At 32.9% G+C, this 19,853-nt stretch overlaps 1 protein-coding gene across 2 annotated transcripts in view; it reads right to left on the bottom strand.

Moving 5' to 3' along the window:
- The window catches only part of LOC141404982 (semaphorin-2A-like), a 439,686-nt gene extending 427,543 nt beyond the window's left edge, over positions 1-12,143 (bottom strand). For both annotated transcript variants that reach the window (XM_073988869.1, XM_073988871.1), the window contains exon 1: positions 11,724-12,143. The gene's annotated coding sequence lies outside the window, so the exon portion shown is untranslated. The remainder of the gene's footprint in view (positions 1-11,723) is intronic.
- Between the last annotated feature and the right edge of the window lie 7,710 nt (positions 12,144-19,853).

Genomic DNA, 19,853 nt, shown 5'->3' with positions numbered 1-19,853 from the left:
GATAAATTGAATTGAAAATATATGCAAAAATTGTGTACCAGAATTTTATTATATTTTATTTTCTTCTATTGAAAATGGTCATTTGCTTAATAATTCACATATAAGGAAGTGATTTTGTATAGAAGCTTTAACATGTTTAACGTGAGACAGGATTAAAAATGCGTATTTCAGGTGGTCTGCAACAACATTAACCCATCGTGGCCCAATGTTGTCTGTGGACAATTTTGCATGTTTGCGGATGCATATTTCCACACCGTTTCAGATATTTATATAACCTAAGCGGGTGTTGGTAGGTTGACTTCAGAAGAACAGAACGGAGATGTATTTCCAAAAAAAGCATAGATTGGTGAAGTTATATTTGTGTAAGTAAAAGTAGTCGAGTAGTCCGAAAATTCTACACGGTGCTCTTGAATCAAATTTAAATGGAAGGTGCTTACACCTGGGAAGTTTTTGCGGATTCTGAAACTACAGTGTTCATAGATGAGAAAAATCAAAAAACAAAAAAAAAATCGCTTTTTAAATAAATCGCGATTCAAGTTGACATTTTTAGGGGTTGTTTAGGTTTTCACGATTTTGTCTAGAAACCGCAGGTTCTATCAAAATAAGACTGAAGAACATGTTGTAGCTATGAACATTTTCTACACGTATGACCTTTACGGTATTTTCGTAGCCTTTACCATTTTTGAGATATTGAAGTTCAAATTGGGACTGTATCGCCCCCTTGTAAAAAAAATGTTATAAAGGGTGCGCCTTCACTAACCTTTAATGAAAACCGCTTACACAGGGAAAGTTTTTGTGAACTCTGAAACAGAAATGTTCATAGATGAGAAAAATCCAAAAACAAGAAAAATCGCTGGGGGGATTTTTAAATAAATCGCGGTCAAAATTCACATTTTTAGGTGTTTTTTAGGTTTTCACGATTTTGTTTGGAAACCACAAGTCCAATCGAAATGGAGATAAAGAAAATGTTGTAGCCGTGAAAATTCTCTACCGGATTGACGTTTATGATTTGTTCTCAGCCTGTACCATTTTTGAGATAAAGAAGCTCTGTTTACATTTTTAGGTTTTTTGTTAGGGTTTCGCGATTTTGCTTGAATACGGCAAGTCTTATCGGCATGGGACCTGAGAAAATCTACAAGACTGGCTTATGTAATTTTTCTAGGTTGTACCTTTTTTTTGGATATATAAGTTTAAGTTGGGAAATTGCAGTCATGACATTGTTTTATAAGGAGACGATACAGAATTGAATTGAATTTGAATTGTCCCAATTGCAACTTCTATATCTCAAAAGTTGTAAAACCTACGAAAATATTATTAAGATCAATCTTGTAGAGAATTTTGATAGCTACAACATTTTCTTTATTCCCATTTTGATAGGACTTTCGGTTTCCAAGCAAAATTGCAAAAACCTAAACAGCCCCTAAAAATGTCAACTTGAATCGCGATTTATTTAAAAAGCGCTCCCGCAATTTTTTTAGTTTTTTGATTTTTCTCATCTGTGAACATTGTAGTTTCAGAATCCGCAAAAACTTCCCAGGTGTAAGCTCGTTCCATTTAAGTTTGATTCAAGAGCACCGTGTCTACCAAAGAGTCAAGCATCAAACTGATGGCTTTGGTACAGGCACATCCTCCTGTAGAGACCAGCAAGGTAATTTGGTAACTGATACAGATAGTGTGCTAAGGATACGGAAAGAGCATTTTTCCAAACTGTTGGTATCCAATAGTAGCGAAGTCGACGAAGATACCACAGATCCAATCCCAGCAGATGCTATTGAATGTATAACACCCGACCAATATGAGGTAAAGACAGCAATAAACCGGCTGAAGAATAATAAGGCAGCAGGAGCTGATGGCCTACCAGCCGAGCTGTTTAAAAGCGGAGGCGACACACTGATAAGGTGTATGCATCAGCTCGTTAGCCCCATCTGGCAGGAAGAACGCGTACCCGACGATTGGAACCTGAGCATCCTGTGTCCCGTCCATAAGAAAGGAAATAAGACTTTATGCTCAAACTATAGGGGCATAAGTCTTCTCCCTATTGCATACAAGATAGTGTCAGGGATATTGTGCGAACGACAGAAGCCCATGGTCAACGAAATAATTGGACCATACCAATGCGGCTTTAGACCTGGCAAGTCCACCATTGACCAGATATTTACCCTGCGGCAAATCCTGGAGAAGACCCAAGAGATGCAGATCGACACCTACCACCTTTTTGTCGATTATAAAGCAGCCTTCAACAGGCCGCTAAGTTAAAAGGTTTTCCAACCCATGTCTGAATTTGGTATTTCCGCAAAGCTCATTCGGCTTTGTAAAATGACTCTAACGGACACAAGATCTTCAGTTAAAATAGGAAAGAACCTCTCCGAAGAGTTTTGTACCAAAAGAGGTTTCAAGTAAGGAGACAGCCTTTCGTGTGATCCTTTCAACATCCTGCTAGAAATGGTTGTACGAGAGGCAAACGTCAAAAGAAGTGGCACAATCTACACGAATAGTCGCATGTTACTTGCTTATGCTGATGATATAGACATCATGGGACAATCAGTAAAAGAAGTAACCGATACCTTTATGAAGATCGAAGGAGAATCTGATAAAGTGGATCTGGCGGTAAACGGCGAGAAGACCAAGCTGATGGTGTCGACGCGTAATGCGTCCATTGAGATCGGACCAACTGTTGAAGTTGGTTCCTATAATTTTGAGATAGTAAAAGACTTCGTATACCTCGGCACCGCCGTAAACACAACAAACGACATCAGTTGTGAAATAAAAAGATGAATTGTATTGGCCAACATGCTACTTTGGCTTAAGTAAGCACTTCAAAAACAAAGCCACAACTCGTCAAACAAATATAACGCTTTACAAAACACTTACTTACTACCTGTGCTAATGTATGTTTCCGAAGCCTGGGTACTTGCGCAAGCAGATAAGGCAGTGCTTGGCGTGTTTGAGAGAAAAATTCTTCGAAAGATCTACGGACCAATCTGCTTTGGCGGTGAATATCGACGTCGTATGAACCACGAGCTGTATCTGCTATACAACGACATGAATATAGTCAAACGTATCGAGATCCAGCGATTGCGTTGGCTAGGCCATGTAATAAGAATGAGCGATGATGAACCCGCTAAAAAGGCGTATAAATTCGAGCCACATGGCGGTGCACGCCGAATTGGCAGGCTAAAGAATAGATGGCGCAAACAAGTGGATGAAGAGATGACAAGGCGCGGTATTCCAGAAAGCGAAGCACTAAGCAAAGAGAATTGGAGATCTTTTCTTAATTAGGTCTATGGAACAAATATTCTGTAATGGGCCAGCTAAGTAAATAAGTAACTAAGTAAAATTAGTAAGTTAGTAGTAGTAAATCATGTTAAGTTTCAAATGCGTTGACAAAGTGATCACTTTAGTGGAAGAGGAAATTGCTGGTTGGTGGTATTTTATGAAGTACAAAGTGTGACTGGGATATTCGGGCTTGTGAAAAATGTTGTTTTGTTAACATTGCTCGAAGATTGGACTTGAATTTGGGAAAAATGTCGTTTTTAGGAGCACACCACGCCCACACCGTTCAATATTTTAGCCTAATGTTTTGGTTTCCTTAGTTTCGATATGATTACTATGGAACTCCATATAGAAATTAAGAATCGGTGACGACAAAAAATTGGGTTTTTGGTCAGGAGAATCGATTTCAGAACCATTGTGCGGCACTTTTCTAGTTTATGATACTCTATAAAGTGGTTATTTATGGAATTTTCATTTGTTTCAAAAGACCTTTAATATGGTACAAAGTCTGATCCGTAAGTAGGTACGATTACCAATAATTATTTATAAGGTTTATTGTTTGGTAAGGATTTCGATGTGTCTCGCGTGATATGTTTTCAATGCACTCATTAATATGTGACCACTGATAAAACAACAGTAGGCGCACATGTACAGGAAGATTTTTGACGCCATTATCCTCTACAGTTTTTGTGTTATATATAGATTCGTTCGGAAAAATCCCTCTTATCATCCCTTCCCTTTTATGTCATTACTAAGTAATGACATTATTCAGTAAAATTTGGCAGTAGTAACTACTTACAAATATAACGTAAAAGTCATTATTTTTACATGGGGATGTCATAGGAAGGAAGTACTTCCTTAAATATGTTTTTTTAAGTACATACTTAAACACATACCGGCAGTCGAAAAGAAGCAAAAAACCATAGTTCTATTTTTAGAAAAAATTGAGGTGAAATTATATTCAAATTCAACACTACACATTTTTTTGTTTTTTTCCTTTTCATTCGATACCTTCTAGTTTTGAACACACGAACTTCTGATTTGTAGCCAAACACACTACACACTAGGCCACTCGCACGAAACACCCATGCCGACGCTGAGCTTTGAACACACGACCCCAGAATTTGTAGTCAGACACACTAGTACTGTGCCACCGCACTCACTACTTAGTAAGTAAGTAGTAAGTAGGGAAGTAATTAGTTATGTGTAAACTGTCTTATATGTACTGCCTGATAATGCGGAGTGTAATGAGTACTCATTACCAGGTAATGCAGGAAGTAATGACATGTGGTTACCAAATTTTTGCTGGGTACTCTCGTTATTTGAAGCACAAAATCTAAATATTCACCGATGCACTTTATTTTTATCTTCTACTGTTTATTTTAACAATCTGTATCTTTCACAAGTTCTTTCACATTTGCATTTATTTATGGTTTTTTTATTTTTATTTTTTTTTTTCTGTTTTAACAAAGAAAATCAACACATGGCAACAAACACTGCAAAACACTTAGGATCGGCGAATAAACGAATCATGCAAGCAAGCCGTCAACAGATGACCGGCTTTATGATCTCGATTTGTAAGCACAATGTAAAATCTACTAAGTAAATAATGGAACAGGTTTTCACACATACTCCACAATATGAAAAAAACTGGAGTTAATTTATAGACACTGTCGCAATGATTTTGCTAAAAAAATTTATATTATTCGATTATAGAAGTTCCCTACAATGGTTCCCTGGATGGTACTTAGACGAAAAGTGCGAAGAAAAATGTTTCTATAGAAAATTGTCACCTTAATTTTGTTTCTATATGAGATTCGATAGTAATCGAATTCCCCATTGTGGAAAATACGTAATGTTTGCAAATTTCTGGGTAAAGAAATAGTTATTGTTTCTTTGTTATCGTGGGTTGTTAAAAGAATTGTTTCTGAATCGTGGATTTTTGAAATAATTTTTCTTAAATCGTGGGTTTTTAAAATAATTTCTCTCTAAATCTTGGGTTTTTAAGCTAATTTCTCCCTAAATCTTGGGTTTTTAAAATAATTTTTTTCTGAATTTTTAAAAATTTTAAAATAATTTTTTTCTGAATCGTGGATTTTTAAAACATTTTTTTCTGAATCGTGATTTTTTAAAATAATTTTTTCTGAATCGTGGATTTTTAAAATAATTTTTTCTGAATCGTGGATTTTTAAATTATTTTTTTCTGAATCGTGAATTTTTAGAATATTTTTTTTAATCGTGAATTTTTAAAATATTTTTTTAATCGTGAATTTTTAAAATATTTTTCTTTAATCGTGGCTTTTTAAAAACATTTATGCATCGAAAATTTTTAAAATAAATTTCTGGATAAAGAAATAGTTATTTCTCGGAAACTATAACAGATATTGTATCAATTGTTTCTTTGTTATCGTGGATTTTTTAAAGAATTGTTTCTGAATCGTGGATTTTTAAAATAATTTTTTTTTTCTAAATCGTGGATTTTTAAAATAATTTTTTTCTAAATCGTCGATTTCAAAATAATTTTTTTTTTCTAAATGGTGAATTTTTGAAATAATTTTTTTCTAAATCGTGAATTTTTATAATAATTTTTTTTTTCTAAATCGTGGATTTTTAAAATAACTTTTTTCTAAATCGTCGATTTTAAAATAATTTTTTTTCTAAATGGTGAATTTTTTAAATAATTTTTTTCTAAATCGTGGATTTTTATAATAATTTTTTTCTGAATTTTTAAGATTTTTAAAATATTCTTTTTTCTGAATCGTAGATTTTTAAAATGATTTTTGTTCTGAAAAGCGGAGTTTTAAAATATTTTTTTTCCGAATCTTGGATTTTTAAAATATTTTTTTTCTGAATCGTAGGTTTTTAAAATAATTTTTTCCGAATCGAGGATTTTTAAAATAATTTTTCCGAATCGAGGATTTTTAAAATATTTTTTTTCTTGTGGATTTTTAATATAATTTTTTCTGGAATATTTTTTTCTAAATCGTGAATTTTTAAAATATTGTTTTTTCTGAATTGCGGATGTTTAAAATGATTTTTTCTGAATCGTGAATTTTTAAAATAATTTTTTCTGAATCATGAATTTTTAAAATAATTTTTTTCTAAATCGTGGATTTTTAAAATATTTATTTTTTTGAAATACGGATTTGAAAAAAAAATCTAATATGTGAATTTTTAAAATATTTTTTTTTCTGAATGGTGAATTTTTAATTTTTTTTTCCTGAATCGGATTTTTAATATATTTTTTTCTGAATCGAGAATTTTTAAAATAATTTTTGTCGGATCAAACTTTTTTTCTGATGACACTGTCAGATCTATGTAATTTGTTTCTATGTTATGCAGATTAGAACTGGGATCTTTGCAGTCCGGAAAATGGAGTTTCGCCAGTAGATGTAGAGTCTCAAGAGCAGATTTCGTTTGCGATCCTTTGAGAACAACTTGCGAAATCTTGCCTTACTGAAGCTTACTCAAGAATTCCTTTTAGCTTTCCCCCACTCACCTGACTTCTTTAGTTATTAAAACTAGCTCTTAAGTCTCAATAAGTATTTAGTTAAGGCTATTGCCCTTGTTACATCTCCGCCCGTAATTTGAATTTCTTCTAATTGGTCTTTTAGGGTTCCTATGAGGCGTTGCATTTTACTTTTATACGAAACTTGAAAGTGTATTGCCATGTAATCCGATAGGTAACACTCCGATAGGCTCAAGATCTATTATAATCTCCACTCAATTCTGGACCGTATGGCATCTTTTACAAATAAACTAGGATTGTTGCATTGCTGAACTGTTTTAATAAATTACCGTAGCGTTTACACGTAGTGAGGTATTTTATTTTTTCTCAGGTACTAAATTTTAGTGAAATTCAAACTTTAGTAGAGTAGAACTTTAATGGAACAACATGGAACATTGTTTGGTATTCAAAGAAAGATGCCTGAGTGTATTCTTTTTCACTCATATTTTGATAAAAAGTAGTATAAAAAAAATCGAAAGTTTAATTTTGACCTTGAATTCCTCAACAACTACAGAACCGAATTTGACCGATTTTGATTCACCGGAAAGCTGATTGGGTTATCTGTCGTAAAATTGCTCTTTCAACCCATATATAAAATTTTTTAAATTTATTGAAATTACATGGGTAAAAATGGTTGTGTTTTATACCCCCTCCCATATTATTTAATTACAGCTTTTTTACACAAATGGACATTATTTAAGTACATGAGGTTGTATATGAGTTTTATGAAAACCCATGGACAATTTTCTTAACTTTTGCAAAAATTTTAAATTGTTTGAAAAAAAAAATAATTTAATATTTTTTCAAAAAAAAAAAAAAAATCTATTTATTTTTTTTATCATTACCCAGCAAAATGTTCGATGCCATTCAATCATGGGTGCAAGTGATCTGGCATGTCATATTTTTAGCATCTTCATCGATGAATTTTATAAGAGCGTGGACCCCAAAAGATGATTTTCATTTTCGGATCCAAAGCATGCCATTTACACCAATGCTTTCACATGTCATTTTCACCAATGCTTTGGCATGTCATTTCCACCAATGCTTTGACATTTCATTTTTACCAACCCTTTGCAATCACATTATCATTACGACGAGAGTTTTAACAACGTTAGTTGTAATTTCGAGTCTCCGACAACATCAAGCCTATTGTAAATAATTAATCTTATATATTTAGAAAAATGCGTATAAATAAAAACACAAAACTCTTCTCTATTGGATCGATGGAATGGGTTCAAATGCTGATGAAAAGATCGGGCCTTTAACGACTCCCTTTGCATGGGTTCGAATGCTGATGAAAAGATCGGATCTTTAACGACTTCCTTTGCATTAGTTCAAATGATATTGAAAAGATCGGATCTTTCACGACTTCGTTTGAACCAATCCAAAAGATGCCATGAAATTACGTCATCGCATGGAAACCCTTCCTTCAAATTTTGCTGTGTATAGTTTATTTATTGTAGTTTGACCATTTAGGGAGGTGTAAAAACACACAAAAGTTAAAATTTGACCTTGAATTCCTCTGCAACTAGATGACCGAATTTGACCGCTTTTGATTCTCCGGAAAGCTGATTGTGTTATCTGTTGAACAAAAAATGAATTATGAAAATATCGCTATCATATATTTAAAGCACAAAGCACGCTATTTATGTCCATTTTCATTGAAATTGGAAAATGTAACTGAATTTGGTTCCATATATATTTAGGGCAGATTTGAGATATTGGATGCACCAAACACGGTTCACGGTGCGCCTTAACTAAATTTAAATGAAAACCGCTTACACCTGGGAAGTTTTCACGGTTTCTGAAGCTACAATGTTCATAGATGAGAAAAATAAAAAAAAAAAGAAAAAAAAATCGCCGGTGGGATTTTCAAATAAATGGCGGTCAAAGTTCACATTTATCTATCGAAATGGGATTAAAGAAAATGTTGTAGCAGTGAAAATTTTCTACATGATTGACCTCAATGGTTTTACCATTTTTGAGATATAGAAGTTCAAATTGGGACAATGCACTGACTGTATCGCCTCCTTATAAAACAATGTCATGTACGGTGCACCTAACTAAATTTAAATAAAAACCGCTTACACCTGGGAAGTTTTTGCGGATTCTGAAACAGCAATGTTCATAGATGAGAAAAATTCAAAAACAACAAAAAATCGCTGTATAGATTTTTAAATAAATCGCGGTCAAAGTTCACATATTTAGGTTTATTTTCGCGATTTTACTTGGAAACCGCAAGTCCTTTCGAAATGAGGTTAAAGAAACTTTTTCAGCTGTGAAAATTCTCAATCGACCGTTATGATTTGTTCCTAGGTTTTGCCATTTTTGAGATATAGTAGATCAGGCCACATTTGTGATTTTTGTTTGTTAGGTTTTCAGGATTAGCTTGAAAACGGTAAGTGCTATTGAAATGGGACTAGATAAAATGCTATAGCTGTGAAAATTTTCTATAATATTATTTCTCGTAATTTTTTTCCTAGTTTGTACCATTTTTGAGATATATAAGTTTAAATTGGGAAATTGCAGTCCTGACCTTGTTTTATAAAAAGACAAAACAGTCAGTAAATTTTCAAAATTTGAACTTATAAATCTCAAAAATGGTAAGAACAACGAAAACATCAAATCAAACAATCTTGTAGAGAATTTTCACTGCTATAACATTTTCTTTCGTTCTATTTTTATAGGGCTTGCGGTTTTCCAGCAAAATCGTAAAAACCTAAAAAAACCCCTAAAAATGAAAACTTGCATCGCGATTTATTTAAAAACCGCTCCAGGCGATTTTTTTTGTTTTTTGATTTTTTTTCATCTATAAACATTATAGCTCCAGAATCCGCAAAAACTTCCCAGGTGTAAGCACCGTCAATTTAAAGTTCGTTCAAGAGCACCGTGAGTTCGGACGGCTTCTCGACTTTGATCCTTTCTTTACTGGTATTTTTAGAGATATAGACGGTGCAATATAGCTGTCGGCTAAGCGGAATGATTCTTTTTATAACCTTCACCATAGTTTGGTGGATACATTTAGTTTGTTTTCCGTTTTTTAACGCATTAAAATAACCATTCTCATATTCTTGGTCAGTATCAAATTCTGAGTCCATCTAGCCAAGTCGGATTATTGCAATCCCTATAAGGTCCATAATAGTTGCGTTCTATAGCGTTCTTATATTTTTGCAATATCCGGGCCAAATTGGAATATGGCCTATATCGGTCCCCGTTTTGGTATAACCCCTATATAACAGTCCCTCCGCATTTTTTCTCCGAACTACCTGTTATTTGACTTTTGATGATCCCAGTGGTCAAAAATTTCTCACCAACAATTGTCAACAAAGGTCCATGTTTTGTTATAGACCCCATATAAGGGTATCTCCCGATTTGAAGAATTTTAATGTCATTACCTAAATTTTTGACCGAACTACCAGTTATTTGACATTTGAAGTTACCAGTGGTCAAAAAACTTCTCCACTAAAAATTGTTTATATAAGTCCACTTTTAGTATAGCTTCCATATAACGGATTTAAGGTATTGTGAAGATAATAGATTCATTTTTGACCGATGTACCTGTAAATTAATAATTGAGATTCCCAGTGGTCACAAAGCTTCTCCACCAAAATTTGTCAACATAAGTTCATGTTTTGGTATAGCCCCCCTCCTGCTTTTAGGTTTTTTGAGTTTTGTGTTGATGAGTTTAGCTACATTCGTTCACCGAGTTATCTGTGATTATACATTTGAACTTCCCAGTGAACACAAAACTTCTCCAATAAAAAATGCCAACATTGGACCACTGGAGTAACCGCTGTTTGACATTTGAGGTTATCGGTGTCCAAAAACTTCTCAACCAAAAATCGTCAACATAGGTCCAAGTTTTGGTATAGCCCCCTTATAACGGTACCTGCCGATTTTCGGTATTTTGAGAATTTTAGCTAACATTTTTAACTGAACTAGCTGCAATTTGACATTTGAGGTTCTCTGTGGTCACGAAACTTTTTCACTAAAAATCGTCAACATGGGTCCATGTTTTGATATAGCCTCCATATAACAGCACCTCCCGATTTTCGGTATTTTAAAAATTTTAGCAACATTTTTTACCATAAAGCGGTAATTTATCATCACATATAACGTTACCTTCCGATTTAAGATGTTTTGAGGAATTTGGCTACATGAGTTTGAGATTCCCAATGTCCACTAAACTTCTCCACCTAAAATTGTGGACAGTAAAGGAAACTAATTATTCCATTTTAGTTCAGATTATTTTTTATGGTGGAGGGTATAAAATTTTCAGCCTTTTTTTTCTTGTTTTATTTTAGTTGAATAATTGAATCACCTTAAAAAATCTATATACATTTTTCACACAGATTATGTAGCTGCGTCATGCTGTTGGTTAAACAGATTATTTTGCGTTTTAAGTGCGGAAAGTTGCTTTGTTATTATCTGAGGTAGTCCAAAGTCGCACAATAATATATCGAATATAGATTCGTTGTTTCGAACGTGCATTTTTTTCGCAAAAAACGCACTGTTTACGCTCTTATTGTACGGAAAATAAGCTTTAAAATCAGTATAGTGTAGTAATAATTTATTTTCCCTATGTTGAGTGTTTTCTGTTGTCACATCAAGGACCATGGCTTCTTTACGTTAATTTTTCATATATTTTTGATTCGGTTATTATTGGAGTTCGGCTCTAAATCTTTTGTTATCAGCATTATTATTCAGAGATTATTACAAAACAACTTCAAACTTATAAATTTCAGTTTGCTTATCATTCTGGTATCGTCATTTTCTACATACAGAGCAAGAGCCTCAATAAACACATTAAATAATGCAACAGAATGTAGGGGCTAGCAACTTGTAAACAGGAATTCTACAGCTTCTTATACATGATCGCAATACACATTTCAAATTTATGAGATTAGTCTGAGTAAAGTGAACTTTGACTTTTTGAAATTACCTTGAAATATTTTTGATGATTTTCTTTCGGATTCAAAACATTTAATGTTAAGATTGCATTCATAAATATTTTTTCTTAGCAATTTTCACTATATATTTTATACATTGCTATTCTTGTGAAATCTTATTTATTTTTCTAAACACAAACTTTCTTTGAGATAAATAAATTTTCTTCAACATTTTCATGAATTTCTTTGTGTGACGTGATTTTTTTCGCGATCATTTGCATGCATTTTATTTTTCATTCATTTCAAATATCGAAACTTTTAAGCCAAACAAAGAAACTGGTTGTTTTTGTTGGTATCTTTCAAATATTCAACTCGAAATTTAGTTTTCCGCTCAAACGTACCGTTCGTTTTGCAATATCCGCATAAACTGTTTGGTATTTTGCTTATCGCATCTTCATCAGGTCCCTACGAGTGAGTGTTGTGTGTTATTTGTTGTGTTGTTGGCCGGCAAAACTCGGCTCATGGTCTGAATGTGGAGGTTCCCAACATGTCACCCGTCTTTGCCATCTCCACCTCCTTTACCAACTTTATTCCCGTTTTGTTCCTAAGATAGGGAGTTGGTGCAGCAAGCCAGTCAACAGAACTGGTTTTCGCCTCAACACACTAAGCAAAATCAGCCGCCAGCCAGCAAGCCGTTCGTTGAATATTGCTCCCCACACATATCGTACCAGTCAGGCACGCATCTAGACAAGCAAGTATTCTTGTGGAACACAGAAAAAAAATTTTCGTTTTCTTTGCATTTTGCATTTGAACGAATACTCAGTTTTAGTGTGGTTGGGCTGATGCTCATAATGGGTTTTGTTTAAAAATTAATGCCAAAAAGACAGTACCAGTTAAACGACCAAAATATTTCGTCTCTTGTCGTCAATGAGCCGAATCCAAAACAAAAACCGGTATAGGGAGTTAATGCTCTCCGCAATTGTACTAAAATGTCCTTTGCACCTGGCAATGCTGTGGGAAGAGTTTTGCCGGTTATTTTCATTGTTTTGATTTTTGTGCGCATGCTGAGAAATGTATGTTTGGGAGAACAATTGTTTTCTGTTCTGTTAATGTTAACGAAAATGTTGTAGCGAATGTTAAAAATTCTAGGCACAGTGTTTTGTTTTTGGTTGGGTTTCGATAAACAATTTTGTATTAACTTTTAACGTTCTGATGGGTGAACGCGCGGCACATCTTCTCACTACCTTTAACGAGTGCTAAAGGCAGCACCCCAGGCAAGACCACGGGGAGGTCAGTCAGTGTCAACTTGAGATGAAAGAGGGACCAAGATAAATCCTGGGCTTTGTCATGTTAAAACTGGTAAGGACCGCTGCTTGGTGCCTTCCATCCCCTACGGCACCCTCATCCCCTACATCACCTGCCAGAAATTTTTGGAGTAGAACACTAAATGTCAAATGACATCCAAACCCCTTAAATCGAGCGGGGACTTTTGTCCAAAATTTTGACGCAGAAGTCTTTTGATAACAACCCTTATGATAAATTAAACCCAATGTCGACAAGTAAGAAAGTATCAGTCAGCTGTGCTGACGCAGGTATATCCTCAGCCACTGACCAAAAAAAAAAAAAAAATAATAATAAAAAAAAAACAAGAAAACCAAACCAAGCACAATAATTATGCTATACCGTGGTGCAATGGTATGCACACCCGCCTTGCACGCTAAAAATCGTAGGTTCGATTTCCAGGCCAGGCAACATCAAATTTTCAACGGTGGCAAAATACCCTTAAGTGATGTTGGCGACCTTTCCTGAGTATTTCAGCCTTGTAAATTTCTCTACAAGTGGTGTCTTAGGACTCGCCGTTCGGACTCGGCAATGAACAGTAGGTCCCATATCATTGAGCTAATATAAATCGGGAGATGAGAGAAGTCTCCCTTGTTCCATCTGGAATGTTTGTAGAACAATTATTATTATAAAATATATTGATTTTGTATCACGAGTTTGTTTTAAAATCTGTACGTACCTTAAAGTGGGAATCGAAATATGTATTAAATTACGTTAACCTAAGTTTGGAAGAAAAAAGTTTTAGAGTTATCTTGCACAATAGCCATTTTAGTCTGTGCCGGCAGGGTTTTGGAGCTTTTGGACTATTATCTTAGGAAGTATTGACTTACTGCGGAAAAAATTTACCGTTGTAAATGAGGCCGCAAGTACAATCTACTGAAAAAAGAATCAAAAAGATGCGAGAGGAGCTCTTAAACTTCACTTTTTCCCGAATTTCGTGTGGGAGGTATCCGAAGGAGTGGACCTTTATAGTCCATATTGCAGCATGATACATGACTGGATAAAATAATACGATATGCAAAGTCTGCACCAATCAGAAACTCCCTGCGAGAATTATCTTGCGGATTTACCATTTTGGTTGGTTCTGTCAGGGTTTCTCGGACCTTTTAGGCCAATATCTAAGGAAGAATGGACTTGCGCAAGAAAAAATTTTTACCGTCGCACATTGGTCGCAAATGTGAATTCTTTGGCCAAAGTCAATTTTTTGACATTCTTCTTTTGAGTTTTTTTCTTCGCAATATGGAAGTTTACACTCCAAAACAACAAAAACAAAGATTGTTTATTCCAAATTTGCATTTACCGATAGAGTTGAGTGCGCAGTGTTTTGTGATAATTTGTGGGTTGTAAAATCGCAATAAGTAAAAATGTAAAGGTAAAACTCAAATATGGAGAAGAGAGACAAATGTAAATAAATTAATTTTCCAAAAAGAACAGAAGAAAAATTCGGTCTAAGAACAAATTTATCAACATATTGTGTTCCAGCTCTTACATTTTGTTTCAATGGTAAAATTGTTCTGGACCGGAATAATTTTGATCGCAAGTGGTCGATGTTAGAAAAAAAATCAAAATTACTTTGATGTGTATACTTTAATAAAAATAAATCATTTCAAGGTGGGATTCGTTGCGATAAATGATGGACAATTTTTTCATGCTACATCAAATTCCGAAATATTTCATATTAGGCTGTTACAAATTTAATTCTAAGAAACACAATTTTGAACCGATTTTTTTGAAAACTTGGTATTTTTATTTTGAGAGTCCAGAGAATATTTCAACAAAAATTGTCCAGAAATGAAGCAGGAAAGCAAGGTAACCAGGCGAGCAGCGTATGTACCCAGGCCTTAACGGTTTTAGACCCTAAGTATGTTTGGACGAAACTCGTTTCAGACAATTTGTGCATCCACCTTTTATGGATGCTGACATTTTGAAGCCGGATTTTACGTTTTTTTTTTGTATTTTTTTAACTTGGACGCGCACTCGGTTATTTGAAAAATAAAACAATCATAGGACTAAAGTACCCTCGATTACGCATAATTTGATATATATAATGACTATGTAGCCCACACAGCAGCAGAGTAATCTACTGCCAAAGGCCAAAACTTAGTGCTTTATTTTTTCTGAAAAACCTATTTTTTTGGGTACATTATTTACAATATCCTTTTAAGTGTGCTGGCACCCCGCGATATTTTAGTTTTTCAGCGATCCGGATCATATAAATAATAGATCGGGAAAATCCATCCACTAGAACTGCGGAAACGGCTAATGCAAAAATTGAAAAATTTGCGAAAAATGTTTTTGAAAATATCGCGGACTAATTAGCGATTTATGTGGATCGTTTCCATTTCAATGAAGAAACTGACACATCACTCGCGTTTTTGCGAAAACAGCGGTTTGAAAAATTTAGTGGCATGGGAGCTGTATCCGATTTATCCCAAAAATGCTGTGTGATGCTACATCCACGGTTCTTGATGGATTTCATTGAAATAGGTTTAGACCCATGGATTTTTTCACGATTGAAAGTGAAATCGGATGCGCATAAAAAGTGTATGCAATTTGTGAAAGTTATACGCTTTATACAGTTTTTGCACACTAAACTGTAGACGATGCTACATCGCAGCCGCCAAGTAAATCCAAATGTGTACAAATTAAAAGAGAAGAATTCGCCGTATTAATAAACCGCATGCACATCAAGCGATTTTGAGGATTTTGCGATTTACACGCATTTTAAATGATACAGTTTTATTTGAAGATTATACCCCATTCAAAGGAATCCAACATTTATTTAAACGTTACCCATATCTTCCGCTAGATGTTAGTGTGTACTCGAGAAGTGATTAGAATAAAAAAACGTGATTTTTTGCGTGAAATTTAACTGAAATAGAAGAATAACTCCGACCTAATTTTTTTCACATTTTCTTCAACTAACTCACAAAAAAATTTGAAAAATATTTTCTCTTACAAAAATTGTATAACTTCCCTCAAAATATTTTTTTTTTTTGTTTTTGCTAAAATTTGCAAACCGCTAAACAGATTTCTATATTTTTGGTTCCATTTGAATCGCCGCGATGTTTAGATTACGCTCATATTTTTAAATATTTTTCTGATGCATAAACAGGTTAAATTTTAATAAAACAAGTTGCAAGCAAGCAATTTTTTTAATTCCTTCTTAATTTCCGCGAAAATTTACAACTTTGTCACTAATGTTATGGGACCTCAGTAATCATATAGTACGTAGGAAGCCCTTAATTAACAATGTTTCGCAATATAATGAGTAGCGTTGTTTTAAGATTTATTTCTTATTATCAGAATTAAAACCGTCATAACTTTTGGGCGCAACAACAAAAATTAGTATCTCAAACAGATTTGAGAATCGGAATTTTTTCCCAATCTATGTACCAAAAATCTTTCATGTAGCTTAAATTTTTTTTTTAAATTTTTTTTTATGGAAATCTAAAAATTTTGATATTTCCTCATATACCTACGTTAGCATAAGTGCTGAGGGAATAAAAAGCGGGAATTTAAAATCGAAATATACAGAAGCCAGAATTAAGTCTGAAAATTCTACCAAAGGGTGCAATATGAAACTGATGTCCTAAGACGAAATAAGGATGACCGTCTGTCTGTAGAAGTCAAGGCCCAGCTCGCATTATTTGATTCTGATCGAAGTACTTGAAACTGGTATTTAGTCTTCGTTGGAGGACTTCCGATATTTTGAAGGTCGTGGCCTCAACATTACACTGAATTTACTGAAATTTTGCATTTAGTTTCCGTTGAGGGTATAAAACTTTTCACTTGAAATTTGTCGGTATATGTCCACGTTTTCATATAGCCCCCATAGAACGGTACCTCCCGATTTTCGGTATTTCAAAGGTTGTAGCATCAATATACAACCGAAATGACTGGAAGTTAATAGTTTGTCTTTCTTGGGGGTACAAAAGTCTCCACCCGGCATTCGTCGGTATAGGCCCACGTCTTTATATAGCCCCATAGAACGGTACTTCGAACGATATTTCGAAGATTTTGGCCTCAAAACACCACCGAAATGACAGAAATTTAATATTTCGTCTTCGTTGGGGGTATAAAACTTTCCACTTGAAATTTGTCGGTATAGGTCCACGTCTTTATATCGTCCCCATAGAACGGTACCTCCCGATTTTCGGTATTTCAAAGGTTGTGTCCTCAATATACCAATAGTTTTCGTTGGGGGTATAAAACTCTCCACCTGAAATTTCTCAGTATAGGTGTCTTCATGTCTTCCTATAGCCCCCAGGGAACGGTACCTTCGGATTTCTGGTATTTTGAATGTTGTGGCCTCAATATCCCTCCGAAATGGCTGAAATTTGGTACTAAGTCTTCCTTGAGGGTATACAACTTTCCAGCTGAATTTTAGAGGTATAGGTCCACGTCCTTTTATAGCCCCCATAGAACTGTAACTCCCGATTTCCGGTATTTTGAAGATTGTGAATTCAATATCCCTCCGAAATGGCTAAAATTTGGTATTACGTCTTCCTTGGGGGTAAAAAAAACTTTCCATCTACAATTTGTCGGTTTCGGTTCAGGCCTTCATATAGTCCCCATAGTACGATACCTCCCGATTTTTGGTATTTTGTAGGTTGTGGCTATGGTTATACATTTCTCTATTTTATTGACTTGTCTGAAGAGAATTTTAAACAGAAAATTTTAATACACAAACATTGTGAACCTATGATATAATTGTTCCACAAACATCCCAGACGGGACAGGGGCGACTTTTCTCACTCTCACTTTTGTACATATTATTGAAATATTTGTTGCATAAGAAAATATGTAAAATGCATAAATTTTGCATATCTATATATATAAAAGAGCTTAGTGAGTGACTGAGTGACTGACATATCATCGCCCAGACGAAACCGCTGAAGCTAGAAAGCTGAAATTTTGACTGTGGGTTGCTGTCGGTGTGTAGGGGTGAGATAAGGCTGGGTTTTTTGAAATTCGACCTAGAAGGGTACGAAAAGTACTAAAAGGTACTAAATATGGTACCCTTTGTATTATGCAAACGGGAAGAGCTAGAATTCTGAAATTTGGAAGGAGGGTAACTGATGGAGATTTAGAAAGATGTACCAAAGGGTTTTTGGAAATTCGACTTATAAGTGTACGAAAAGTTACTAAATTTGGTACCAATTGTATATTTTGAGCGGATATACCTACAATGTCCATATTTGGTATGGAAATCAAGGTTGGGAAGTGGTGTTGATATAAGGAAATTATTTTTGAAGTTCGTACTTATGTGTACGAGTAGTACTAAATGGTACTAAATTTGGTACACTTTGGATTTGGGTGAACGGATAGAGCTGAAAACCTGAAATTTGGAATTTTGATTACCGTTGAAGCGTACGATTGAGATATGGGTGTACTTTTGGAAATTCATACTTATGTGTACGAAAAGTACTAAATGGTACCAAATTTGGTACAATTTGGATTTAGATAGACATGGAAACCTGAAATTTGGAATTAAGATTACTGATGGAGTGAAGGATTGAGGTAGTTTTGGAAATTCTTACTTATGGGTACGAAAAGTAGTAAACGGTACTAAATTTGGTACAAATTGAATTTGGGTGCACGGATAGAGCTGGAATCCTGAAATTTGGAATTTAATTACTTTAGGAGTGTAGGATTGAGGTATTTTTGGAAATTCATACTTATGTGAACGGAAAGTACTAAATGTACTAAATTTGGTACAATTTATATTTGGGTGAACGGATAGAGTTGGAATCCTGAAATTTGGAAATAAGATTACTTATGGAGTGTAGGATTGAGGTAGTTTTGGAAATTCATACTTATGGGTACGAAACGTACTAAATTTGGTACAATTTGGATGTGAGTGAACGCATAGAGATGGAATACTGAAATTTGGAATTACAACTACTTTTAAAGTGTAGGATTGAGGTAATTCTGAAATTCGTACTTATAAGTACGGAAAATACTAAATTTGGTATAAATTGCATTTGTATGGAGAAATAACGCTGGAATCCGGAAATTATAATAAATAGTAAATAATGAATAATAAATAATAAATATTAAATAATAAATAATAAATAATAAATAATAAATAATAAATAATAAATAATAAATAATAAATAATAAATAATAAATAATAAATAATAAATAATAAATAATAAATAATAAATAATAAATAATAAATAATAAATAATAAATAATAAATAATAAATAATAAATAATAAATAATAAATAATAAATAATAAATAATAAATAATAAATAATAAATAATAAATAATAAATAATAAATAATAAATAATAAATAATAAATAATAAATAATAAATAATAAATAATAAATAATAAATAATAAATAATAAATAATAAATAATAAATAATAAATAATAAATAATAAATAATAAATAATAAATAATAAATAATAAATAATAAATAATAAATAATAAATAATAAATAATAAATAATAAATAATAAATAATAAATAATAAATAATAAATAATAAATAATAAATAATAAATAATAAATAATAAATAATAAATAATAAATAATAAATAATAAATAATAAATAATAAATAATAAATAATAAATAATAAATAATAAATAATAAATAATAAATAATAAATAATAAATAATAAATAATAAATAATAAATAATAAATAATAAATAATAAATAATAAATAATAAATAATAAATAATAAATAATAAATAATAAATAATAAATAATAAATAATAAATAATAAATAATAAATAATAAATAATAAATAATAAATAATAAATAATAAATAATAAATAATAAATAATAAATAATAAATAATAAATAATAAATAATAAATAATAAATAATAAAT

The sequence above is a fragment of the Musca autumnalis genome, unplaced genomic scaffold (assembly GCF_047663935.1).
Source record: "Musca autumnalis isolate F117 unplaced genomic scaffold, ASM4766393v1 scaffold_5, whole genome shotgun sequence".
In the NCBI taxonomy this organism is placed as follows: Eukaryota; Metazoa; Arthropoda; class Insecta; order Diptera; family Muscidae; genus Musca; species Musca autumnalis.
Note: the sequence above shows the minus strand (reverse complement) of the source record. Positions and strands in the feature narration are given on the sequence as shown.